Genomic DNA, 12,834 nt, shown 5'->3' on the forward strand with positions numbered 1-12,834 from the left:
CTAAAGCACCTCGCACTCCTGGGCAGGCGAAGGAAGTGAAATGCCCTTAGGCATCAGCTAGGGTAAGTGCTTTGGTCTGGGGAAAGATGGAACCGCAGCCAGTAAGTCCTGTTCTCGCCACCTCTCCTTCCGGTCTGTCCCAAGTGAAGTGTCCTCACTTCTGCAGGCTGTGTAATTACCAGCTGCAGTAACAAGTACCTAGGCTTGAGACCAGGGCTGGCCACAGGGCTGTAAACCAGAGACCCTAATTACAGTAATCCACAAGGCAGGAAGCCCGGACCTCTTCAGACTTTTCTGTTTCTCTTCTTGGGGGTGGGGGTGGGGGCATGGTGTTACAGGGAGCCCACCAGAGATGACCACTCAGACACAGTTTACAGCCAACTGAAAGCCTTTATTCCAGCCAGCTAGGACTACACTCAGGTATTCAGGGCCTAAGTGTAGCCCCCAAGTGTCCATCCAGCACACAGGGTTTTTGAAGGCAGAAACCACATCCTGGCATCCTGCTCAGCAGCAGCTGCTTTGCACAAGCAAGCAGCTAAACAGAAGCTAAGATAAGTAGTTAGCTTTGGGGTGTGGGTGGGGAGGGGGTAGGGGTGAAGGAGGTGGAGGAACGGGGGGGGGGTGTACAAATAGGCAGTTTAACAGAAGCTTGATAACAGGGGCATCTTGATCTTGGGTTCCTAGAATAGAGTTGGCTAATTTTCCATGGGATTCTCCATCAAGGAGACCAAACTCTAGTTAAACCGGGAATGGACTCAGCAAGAATACAAGATGGAGCCCGGTGGTGGTGGTGGTGGTGGTGGTGGTGGTAGTGATGGTGGCGGCGGCAGTGGCAGCAGCAGCAGCGGCACATGTCTTTAATCGCAGCACTTGGGAGACAGGCAGGTGGATCTCTGTGAGTTTGAGGCCAGCCTCGTCTACAGAGCGAGATCCAGGACAGCTAGGGCTGTTTCACAGAGAAACCCTGTCATAAAAAAAAAAAAAAAAAGGGGGGGGATACAAGGTGGAAGAAAACTCTGAACTGTCTTGCCCTGTCACATTGGCACACCAACGGGTAGGACACCAGGGAAGAACTATCTCTAAGCATCTTTTGGGGGGAAAAATTAGGATTTGACTGGAATGTCCATCAGACCACCCAGCAGCCTTGCTAGGAAGGAAACAGCACTCAAATGTTGCTCTGAGGACAGCTACACCTTTGTACCCCTAGAACATGCTGGAAAAAGGCTGGATAGAGAAGACTTCATTGGAGCAGGAAGCAGACGCAGAGACCAGAGCTTCCTTTCTGACTGTCATGGAAGAGATATTATTCGAAGAATAGTGAAGTTCTTTCTAAATGTCATCAACACATTCTACACACAGGAAGTGCCACTGGTCATCGATAGCTAAGCAACGGCCATGGTGGGATTGCCAAGATGGGTCCATTTCATCAAGGCGTTTGTCTGTGGGCAAAAGGCAGGAAGCTCAGATAAGCCCAAGGCTGTCTGCTCCTAAATGCTCAGGGGACACGAGAGAAAACATTCTCAGACTCTGTCAGGTTACTTCAGGGACAGCTGAATTCCAAGATGACTGTCAAACACACTCTGGCCAAGAGTAAACGAAGTGTCGGTCTGTCCTCACCAAGGCATGCGGAAGGACAGCTGGACTGGAGGCTCTGAACTAGAGCTGTGGTGCCTCACAACTGCCTAAAACTCCAGCTCCAGGGGCTCCGACACCCTCTTCTGGCCTCCTCAGAACCCGCCACACACGCACGAATAAAACAGTAAGATTTATTTTGTTATTTTTGTGTCTGTGTGTGTCTGTGTAGGGGGTATATGGAGGAAGAAGAGAGCATCAGATCCCCTGGGGCTGGAATTCACGTGGTTGTGAGTCACATGACATAAGGGTTGAGAACTGAACTCACATCTTCTGTAAGAGTAATACATGCTTTTAACCCCTGGCCATTTCTCTAGCCCTAAAATAAATATTCTTGGGAAATGCTATGAGATGCAGTGATGCACACTCGGAAGGTAGAGGTTGGAAGATTGCAAATTTGATGATATCTCCAATGAATCCAAGACCCTGTCTCAGAATCAGTAAGGCAGCCAAAGAGCTCTTGTATCCTAAGGGCCACACAAGACACAGAGTCCCAAAGTAGTGTCTAAAGTGCAAGAATCTGTCTGGTCAGTGAATTTTGTCTTCTGAAATTCTTGAATTAGCCTAAATTTTGCCATATTTCATGCATTTAGTTTTAAGTCTGGGTGTTTTTTTTTTATTCAAATTTTTACAATATTTTTACTATTTCTTCTAGCCTGGCAGAAATCGTGGATCTCATTGGAAGCACAATGCAGCAGATGTATTGTCTGTCCAGAGGTGTGTGTACTGGCCTCTCGTGGCCTTCTGCTCCGGTTTCTGCCTTAGTAATGGTCGTTGTTCATGTGTTCACTCAGAAACACCTTCTAGAAGACAGTGATTAAGCAAATCAAAGTGAATCCTAAACAGAAGTCCTTCACAAGATTAAACCAGAGATTTAAAAATCAGATGGCAGTTATTTGGCTCTGTAAGCTCGTGCCTATGCAATAAAAACTAGAGTTGCCTCTAGAGTGAAGACTCCTAGTAACCCCCAGAGCAAATATGAAAATAAACCCTATTTCGAAACCAGTCTTTGCTTTTCATGACTTCCGTTAAGTAACCATTGCTCCATTGCAAAATCACAGTAGGGCTTAATCTCCCCAGCCACAGGAAGGAAGTGACTTCCACACTAACCAGACACCTTCCCAGACCTGCCCGGTTTGTGGTTCTGGATCCAAATCTTGTGGCCACACATGAATACTGTAAGACCAAACTCCACAGCCTCAAGAAGTAAAATTAACTTGACAATAAAGCTTGGAAAGCAGGAAGCCCACTGCCAAGGAAGACAAAAAAAAAATTCATCCCAGTAAGCGGACAGCTGAAGCCATTGCATGCAAATAAACATCATCAGGAAGTTCTCAAAGTGAACCTGTGTCTTAGTGTCTAGTGGAGCCTTGCTAAGCCAGCCCACAGTCCTCTGCACTGCTCTCTGTAAGAGGCAGGTGCTGTGGGGAACAGAGGCTGGAGAAGTAAGGCCTTGGCTCAGAGGGCAGGAGCCCCCGTCAGTAATTCCAGATGCATGATGAAAGACAAAGAAGTGTCCATTATCAGAATCTTGTAACTTCAAGAAAAAATCAGCTATTCTGATTACTGAGTTGTATAGACAAGTTAGTTTTATTGCACAATGATTTTATTCGCAAGTTCTTTATAATGGAGTTTTAATAAATTTTACAAAAGAAAAATCAGGTATGTTTGGGTACCTGGCGTACCCTGAGGGCACCAGCGAAGAAATGGTATCCAAGTGTTCCCTGTATGCCCATCACGCAGGGACAGAAGGCACCTGGAAATCAGTGCTATGGAAACAAAAGAGCCAGGACCTCCCAATGGCTCCCACATTTCCCCTGTACATTATGACATGAAAGACATAATGAGGAAAAGCCGTGGACGACTCCTGTGTTCAGCATCTCACCGACAGCCATGTGCCTCCTGTGAAGCAGCCCTGTGATGGAAGGGCCATGGCTGTCCTGGGTCATCCTGAGCAGGGACTCATAGTGAACAACATGGAGAGACACTAACCCAGACACGATGAGGAGAAAGGCCCTACCTCTGCCTCGGCCTCACCCCAGTCACTCAGTAAGCTAGATCCAAGTTCTCTGAATAAGTTTAACACCTAGCTTGTTGGGCTTTGGGAATATCAGTGGTCCCTTTTCAGTGTTGTGAGGCCAGTACCAGGATTAACACAAGTGTGGTGAATAAATACAAGTATGTATTTTACATAGCTGTATAAATGCATATGCACACACATATGTATATGATCTGATTCAAGACACTGGTAATAGTCAGAACTGAGAGACACAGCCACAGGCCATAGAATGCACTACACTACAGCACAAATTTACACCAGGAACCTGTACAAGACCTTTCCTGGTTATTGCTGCCTGGAAAGATCAGGCATTGCCTGGCTAATCCTTCATTGCCATCAAGAACAGTTTCTCAGATTCAAAACCATATTAAAGATCATAGGAGGGCATATAGCTTGGTGGTGGAGCGCTGCCTAGCATGACTGAGGCCATATGTCTCCTCGGTATTTACAAAATGGAAAAAAAAAAAAGATTATGTTGTTTAGTATTGATATCAATGAAAGAGACCTGAAGGGCAGAGGGATCATTCCATTGGTAAGTTCTTGCCTTGCAAGTATGACGGCCTGAGTTTGATCCCCTGAATCCACATACTAAAAGCCAGGCATAATGGTTTGCACCTATGATTCCAGGGTGGAGAAGTAAACGCAAGCGGGTCCTAAAGTGCTGAGTTCTAAATCAGCTCGAGGCCCTGTCTCAAAAGAAAGGGCGGTGCTGATAAGATGCACTGGCCACCAAGCCTACAGCCTAAGAGGCCAATAGAAGAAGCCCAACTCCTCTAAGTTGCCCTCTGACCTCCACAGCACACACATGCCCACACACATTAACAAAATGAATGTATAAATGTACAGTTCATGAATTCATTTTAAAAAACACGGTGGATAGCACCCCGAGGAACCATACCCTCATTTCCTCACACGAACACACACAAGCACGTACACATGCATGTACACACACATAGCAAATCCAAGTTATTGCAACCTACCCCTTGAATTCAACTCTGGTGGATTCATGCTTCCTCTCTCAGGACTGAGTTAGTGACTTTCACCCCATCAGGTCTAATTACATAAGTTTCAAAGAGGGCTTCTGTAGAGCAGTGTGTGACGTGGCTGCTTCTGTAAGAAGGTTTTATGTTGTCATTGTTTTGTGTGTTTTTATGTACAGAATCACATGTTGGTCGGGGAGACAGCTTGACTGGTAAAAGCACTAGTGACCCAAGTTTGATCCCTGAAACCCACATCCACAGTCGGATCCAGTGGTGCACATCTGCAACGCCAGGTCTCCTAAGGTGAGATGGGAGGTGGAGATGGAGGTGGAGATAGAAGCCGAGGGCCAGCTACACACACACATAAATAAATAAATAAATAAATAAATAAATAAATAAATAAATAAATAAATAAATAAATAAATAGTGATATGTAATGCTAATTTTTTCTTTTAAATCTTTTATTGGTTTTTGTGTATGAATGTTTTGCCTGCCTGTATGACTGTGCACCATGTACATGCAGTGCCCACAGATAGGGGAGGACAGCGTCAGATCCTCCAGGACTGGAGTTACAGATGGTTGTGAGCCACCATGTGGGAACTGAACCTAGGTCCTTTGGGAGAGCAGTCAGTGCTCTTAATGGCTGAGCCATCTCTCCAGGCACATAATGCTAATTGTTAAAACTTCCCACATACTGAAGAAAAGAGTTGATCACACTGTTAAACACTGTAGATCCATAGGCCATAGACTCTAACTGTGAGAGATCAAGCAGCCTTAGAGCCCGAAGGAGCCTTAAGGCTCCCTTCTTACGGAGAATATGAAACAGTTCAGCTAAGACATAAAAGGCCAAGTTAGTTGCAATTAGGAAGCAAGGTCTTTAGACGGCCCACTAGCTCTTCTGAGTGACAGGATTACAGAATTCTTTCCATTCTTAGATCACCTGTTTTAGCATTTCTCCTTCTTCGAGGAAGAGAGAAGGGAGGTGTATCTTTGGGTTCCTCACCACTGGGTTTTAATTCTCTTTTACAGCCTCAAGACCCCACCATGGTTGGAAGCTCCGTTTTCTCCAACTGGCTTACTGTGAGTATGAAACAGGAAAGTGATGGCCTGTCTGGAAGCCCTGGGGCGCTCTCTGCTTAAAACAGAAACTGGGTGAGCTCATTGTCACTTTGCAATACATTCATTTCTAGCAGGACAAAAACCTGTCTGCCTAACAGTAGAAGTTCATTAAAGTTAAAATGGGGCTGTGGCTGCCTCCAAAGGGATTCTGCTGCTTTAGGAAATGAGGTTGTTGTTTCTGCCCCCATTGGAAATGAGGAACAATGTCATTGTTTCAGGACAAGACTGATAGCCCAAGGAGAGGTCACTTTGCTTACAGTTTTAAAAAAAAAAAAAAAAATCCCTTCGTGTGAACAGAAGTAGCAGAGTTTGATCTCTAAGCATCTCGGGGAGGAGAGAGCATCACATCATTCTGACAGTGATAACTTGATGTACGTGTGACCACAAAAGCAGTCAGAGCAGTTAAGGCATACAGACTATCTCTTGAGGCTTCACCACGATAAACTCGTGTTCGCTGTCTAAGTCCTATTTCAAATGGGTGCTTTCAGCAATCACTTCCTGTGTGACTGGAATGGGGGCTAATGGTGGTTTTAACGACAGTGATGAGGAAGCTGGTTATGTAATCCTAAACCGGCTGCCCTGGGTAAAGTAATGACGGAGATAGCGTTTCCTAAGGAAGATTACTAATGTGGGTCACATAAACTGGGGGTCGGACGGAACAGCCCCTACCTAGGCTCTAACAGCTAAACCTGGGATCACATTTTTTTAAAAAGTCATTTGGGGATTATTTCACGATAATCAATGGGAATGACAAATAGTTATAGTTTTTTTTGGGGGGGGTTGTTTTTGTTTTTGTTTTAAGTAAAAATGGTACATTGTAGCTGGTGCTGTCACTTAGCTGACAGAAGTACTCAAAGCCAACTAGAAGCCCTGGGTTTGATCCCCCACCCTGAACAAACCGCAAGTGGCCACTCAGGTCTGTAATCTCAGCACCTGGGGTGGAGATTACAAGAGGAGACGATCAAGGCAATCCACGGCTACACAGCAAGTTCAAGGCCAGCTGGGGACACATGAGATCCCAGCCTAGGGGCAGACAAACAGTATCATCTTGCCACGGGGCTCTTACACCCTCACCACCAGCCCACATGCCCTGAGTTATCATTTATCATCACTATACACATAGTTCTCCACCGATGCCTGTGATTAGCTGAACGAGAACTGGAAAGGGGTACAACTGAGTTTCCACCTTCTCAACTGATTCATTAAGACCAGAGAGGAATAAACACAAACTCCTATTTCCAGCGTGGCTCTTCTCCAAAAGTCCACCCTGCTCTGTGCCGTATCTGGAGAGTGTGTGTAAGGGCTGCACAGTAACGGAGGGCCTGAGACCCAACAGGGAGGAACGCCTCTGTTCTGGAAGGTTCTGTGGGCTACAGAAGAGGCAAGGACAAATGGAAAGAGTATTCTGCTTGTCCATTCCCATGTTTGGATGTAAAGGCCCTAGCAGACTGGTGAGACACATACCGGGTGACAGTCACATGAGAAGAAATACGGTCACAGCTCGTGAGGGTTTCTTTTCATCCTTTGTGCTTTTCTGTGTTTCCCCAAAATAACATCAGGGTCAACAGCATGTGCCTTTTACCAGCAGAGGGGACTGAAGTCTTCTGCTGTGGTTGTTGAGTGGGTCTCCTGACGCAACTGCCTGTGGAACTCCCCAGGCTGGCACAGTGAGTGTGGACCACGGAGAAGCTGACCTGAGCCCTCCACCTCTGTCCACCTCTGCTCTTAAAACACTGCTCTTCGTGGTGTCCAAACACACTTGCAAGGAGCCGCTCCAGCTCTAAACAATCTATAAATCCTCTGCTGAAGCACCTGCATCTGCTCATCTTCTCTCAAGAGCTGATGGGTAAGGCCAGTTAGAAGTGGCCTGGGAGCTGGCAGTGGTGGCACCCTCCTTTAATCCCAGCACTCGGGAGGCAGAGGCAGGTGGATCTAGGTGAGGCCAGTCTGGTCTACAGAGTGAGTTCCAGGACAGCCTGTCTCGGGGGGTGGGAGGTTGGGGGGTTGGGGGGTGGGGGAGTACCCTTGAACAAGAGGGCTGCTCACTTCTAATTATGTTCACTACAAAATAAATTATGCCGGCATGGCAGACATGACCCAGTCTTGACATTTTACCAAGAATGTCACCTACACATTTCAAACGGGGGTTAGATTTAAATGGTGATTATTTTCTGAAATGAAGAGCTATATTTGCCCTAAGGCCCAGACTGTCATCCACCTCTTCCCCCCCACCTCCCACCCCCCACCCCCCAGCCCCCAGCCCCCACCCCGGGTGCTGAGGCCATCCCTTCAGATCCCTCGTAGAGCTGACACCAGTGCTGCTGAAGGCTAGGTGAATGTGTTGGACCTCCAGTGTGGCCACACACCCTATACCTACCTACCTTGCCAAAAGTAGAGACATTATGTTTGGGGGATACTGTCTACAAAGTATTATTTACTCAGAACATTGCTACCCAATTACCACAAAGACACAAAAAAGGACAACAGTATTGGATAGTTGAATGAGATGGGATATTAAAAAACTAAAGCCACCACGACCAAACATTTATAAAACACAGAAAGTTACCCTGAGTAAATGTCAACCGGTTATGACAATTGTTCACCACCTAACCTCGGACCAAAACGCATGACTTAAGGGACAATTTCTTAGCTACCATTCCGGCACATCTTACAAGCTTCCTTAGTTACCACATTTTTTTTCTATTTTTAATATATTATATTCTTAATATATATATATATATTTTAATATATATATATTTAAATTTTGTCATCTATGTGACCCAGACAATCGATGTCACCTTGCTAAGACAGCTCTTGTATGTATAAAACCACCACAGTGTCTAAATGGGGCGCCTAGTGCAATCTACCTTTTATCAGCTATTAAAAAAATGCAAAGCAAACATTATCTACTGTTAATTACCTGTCAAGTCGGGCCTTAGCCCCTCCCCTGTTCCTAAGAGCCCTGAAGTGAAACCCAAAAGAAGCTCCCCATTGTTTTCCTTGGTGCAAGGGCCAGGAGCAAACAGGCTCGAATTGCAGCCGTGAAAGGCACAGGAAATTGGTCTAGCACTAATCTGTACTCAACTATTCAAAGAAACAAAGCCCAAATTCCTGCAGAGAAAAAACTTCTGCAGAATTCCACCGACCTGTGCAGAAGGCAAGTTGGTCATTAGGGTAGCCGACTCTCTTCCTGCTCTGAGTGCAGCCCATGCCGCTGTTTAAACTTCTTCCTGCACTTCCAATCCCCCCCACCCCCCACCCCATGATAAAACTATATAATTAGACTCTTCCGGCTTAGTAATTTGGGCAGAGCTACGGCAGGAGGGGACAGTTTTACAAGATCAGCTGCTCACTGGAGCTAGCTGTTATGATAAACTAAAAGAATTAAAAAAAAAAAAACCTAAGGCAATTTAAACTTACTTTTGTATATTTGTGTTACACTCCCTATAATAACACTGATTCTAAGCCATAGGAGTGGAATGTGATATAAAAAAAAACTGCTCAGATTTTCTTTCAAATTTTCTTTCAAATTTTCTTTCAAATAAAAGTAAATTTGAACTCTTCGTAAAATCCGAACAGGAATAGGAATCATGTGTGTGCAGGTGCAAGGGTGTGTGCAGACGTGCAGACCCCCGAAGGCCAGAGGACAACCAATGGTGGTGTTTTAGGGGCCACCTTCACCACCTTTTCTGAGGCAGGCTCTCACCAGCCTGGAGCTCATCAAGTAAACTAGCCTGTCAGGCCAGGGAACCCCAGGAATCCACCTGCCTCCTCCATGCTGGAACTACAAGGGCAAGGCCATACTGCCCACACCTGGGTTCTGGGGACCGAACCCGGGTCCTCAGACTTGTAGAGCAAGCATGTGACTACTGACTGAGCCATCTTCCCGGCCCAGAGATTGTTTTTCCTACAGAGTTCCCTAAGAGCACAAGTCCTGTGCTGAAGCCTCAGCAGCAACTCGGATCCACGCTCTTCACCTCCACAGCCTGCCAGCACCAGGAAGCCGGGGCTAGTCCCAGTGTTCTCGATCAAGGTGAAAACTGTTTTACTCCTATCAAACTGCCTTATCTCTAAGACTATGCCAACCCTGTGGCCCCCCATTAACTTGCAAGCATGTCGGAATGCTAAAACTTAGGGGAAATATGATCAGTATGATAGTCCTCCTTGTTCCGAGACGATCCCATCCTAGACCACAGGAGCTATCGGCCTGGCAGATAGGGAGGGACCACCACAGACATTTGGAGATGTGATCTATCCCCAAAGCACAGTGCTGATAGCCCTAGTTCACTTGATGAAATGGGTATGTGAGGAGCCCTACTCCATGTTCAGAAGCATGAGCCACAGTAAGCCAGCAGCTGAACCGCTCAGATGACAGTGGCCATTCCCAAGATTCCGTGGTTCCCAGATGATACTTCAGCTCAGTATTCATCCCTCAAAGACACCCAGACCCTTCACAGGAAAGACCAAGCGGTTTGCTTCATGATCAACTCAGCCCAGGGAAAGGAAGTAGTGGATAGTTACTGGTAGTTCCAAGCCAGGCCCATGTAGGCAGGTCTCATAGAGGGGTCCCAGGTGAGGTGCTCATAAAGCCACCGCCAACGCCCTTAACTATCCTCCTCTAGGAACATTTGATGTGACCAATAATAGGACAAAAATTCTCTACAGCAGAAATTAGATAATATTAGAGTTCTGTTTATGTTTGTAAGATCAAGCTGACTTTAAGTTGGATGTATATCATATCAGAATATGAACTTATGAATGTAGCCAATAGACTTCTGATCAGAAAAAAACAGGAATCAAGTTTGCCTTTTATGATTCAATTGTAAAATGTAATACAATTATGGGTGAATATGTATCGAATGCCTATCGTGAACCACGTATCTGAGGGTACAGGAGGATCATTCCTGCAGTCCCAGACTGCTCCAGTGCAGGTTGGAGACAAAATGTAAGTATTAAGGGGCTGGAGAGATGGCTCTGTGGGTCAGGGTGTTAGTTATGCTGTGGCATTGCCCCTCCTGGCTGGTCGTTATGCCGAGGCTCTGCCCCTCGTGGCTGGTCGCCGCCCGCAGCGACCATGCCCTCGGAGCAGCGTGCTGATCAAAAGAATCATAGCCATGGTTACCTTTTAAAGCTTTATTGGGGGGAGAGGGGAGAAAGAGAGAGAGAGAGAGAGAGAGAGAGAGAGAGAGAGAGAGAGAGAGAGAGAGAAACAGAGACAGAGAGACACAAAAGGGGGGAGGGGGAGAGGGGAGCCGACAGGAGGAAGGAGCGGAGAGGAGAGGGGACAGAGAGCCCACAGAGGGCTCACCCTCTTTTTAGGCTGGGAAGCCGGTGAAGGCTGATGATGTAATTAAGGATCAAATCCTTACACAGGGCACTTGCTGTTCGTGCAGGAGAACCTCATTGTACGCTTGGATCCCACCACCCACCCAAAGCGCTCGCTCGGTGTGGTCCCAGGAGTGCCTGTAACCCCTGCACTGTGAGAACTGGAGACTGGAGGATTAGGGAGAGTCTGTCTCCAGGAGTTAACACAGAGTTCTAGAACCGGACACCTCCTCCCGCCTCTGCCAGTTCACAGGCGCCCGCTCGTGCTGGTGCACACGTGCCTCTCTTGAACACATAAGTGAACACGAGAGTGATGAACAGTTTACACAAGCAGCGAGTAATAAAGAACTGCTGGGCAAAACTGCTTTCTCATGATGTAGCTAAAACGTTTTTGTGTCCTGCCTAGTCCTGCAGCAGCTCAGACCCAAGTAAACACACAGAGACTTGTATTAATTAAAACTGCTTGACCATTAGCTCAGGCTTACTCCTGACTAGCTCTTACACTTAAACTCAGCCCATTTCTGTTAATCTATATGTTGCCACATTTTCCAGGGCTTTACCTATGTGCCATTGTTACATGCTGCTCCCTAGATGGTGGGCTGACGTCTCCTGACTCAGCCTTCCTCTTCCCAGAATTCTCCTTGTCTGCTTATCCTGCCTATACTTCCTGTCTGGCTACTGGCCAATCAGCATTTTATTAAACCAGTGTACAAAAGCATTATCCCATAGCATCATGATTCCATCAGAGAGAGGCTTAGATTTAGCTATAAGCTAATAAGATTAAAGAGGCAGAGGTAGCCTCTGAGGACTGGATTTGAAGGTGTGTTATAGGGATTAGGAGTGAAACAATTCCAGTAGATTTATGTGTCAGAGAAGGGGGAGAGAAAACAGAGAGCACAGACCGGGAGGCCCACGAGCCCAGCCACCTACACCCAGCAGGGCTGAGCAGGACAGGGCGGGAGGCAGGGAAAACAGCTGGTGGTGTGATGAACTGGAAAAGACTGACTTTAATACGGTTATTTGTCTTGCAGTCATGCCTTGAGCCGGGAACATCTCATGATAAATGACACAAGCTTTCCAAGCGTCACTCATCTCTTTCCACGGGGCACACATTTTCCAGAGGGTCAGAGGGACCCAAGGTTTGATTTGCACACAGCAGTACGGTTGCCTGTGCGTGTGTGTTTTCCGCTCAGTAACATCTGAGCAGCAGCCCGTCACAGAATCTCCTGGGCTACCCAGGCCTGTGGGTTGCATTAGTCATTTGTCCTGCCCTGGGGGTGGGGGTGACAGTTGCCTCTGGGATCTGTTTGTAGGGCACTAGCTCAGGGGAACTTCCTCACACTCAGTAGTAGAAAGGAATAAACGTTTGTTTTGAAAGGTAAGCCTGGGTGAGTAGGGAGGAGGGCTCCAGGGCAAATACTTTGAAAAAACTGCTTCTCAAGGAATGTTGGGGTTTCTTTTTTCAAGACAGGCAAGTTGGAACAGACTTTTTTTTCTTCAAGGACTCTGCCAGCTTTTCTTCTTTCCAGAATTTGCCTTCTTTTACAATTCACACAAAGGACATTCCCCCTGAAGAGGATCCCTACCCCATTAAAACATCCACCTGAGACCGTGCACCCACTCAGTGTGGCGGAACGAACTGGTCACTGACCAGGCTGGAAAGGGAGGGCTGACCCTCACACTTTGAGATCCATCACCCCACTTTCTAATGATCACCCT

The sequence above is a fragment of the Peromyscus maniculatus genome, chromosome 6, assembly GCF_049852395.1.
Source record: "Peromyscus maniculatus bairdii isolate BWxNUB_F1_BW_parent chromosome 6, HU_Pman_BW_mat_3.1, whole genome shotgun sequence".
NCBI classification, from domain to species: Eukaryota; Metazoa; Chordata; class Mammalia; order Rodentia; family Cricetidae; genus Peromyscus; species Peromyscus maniculatus.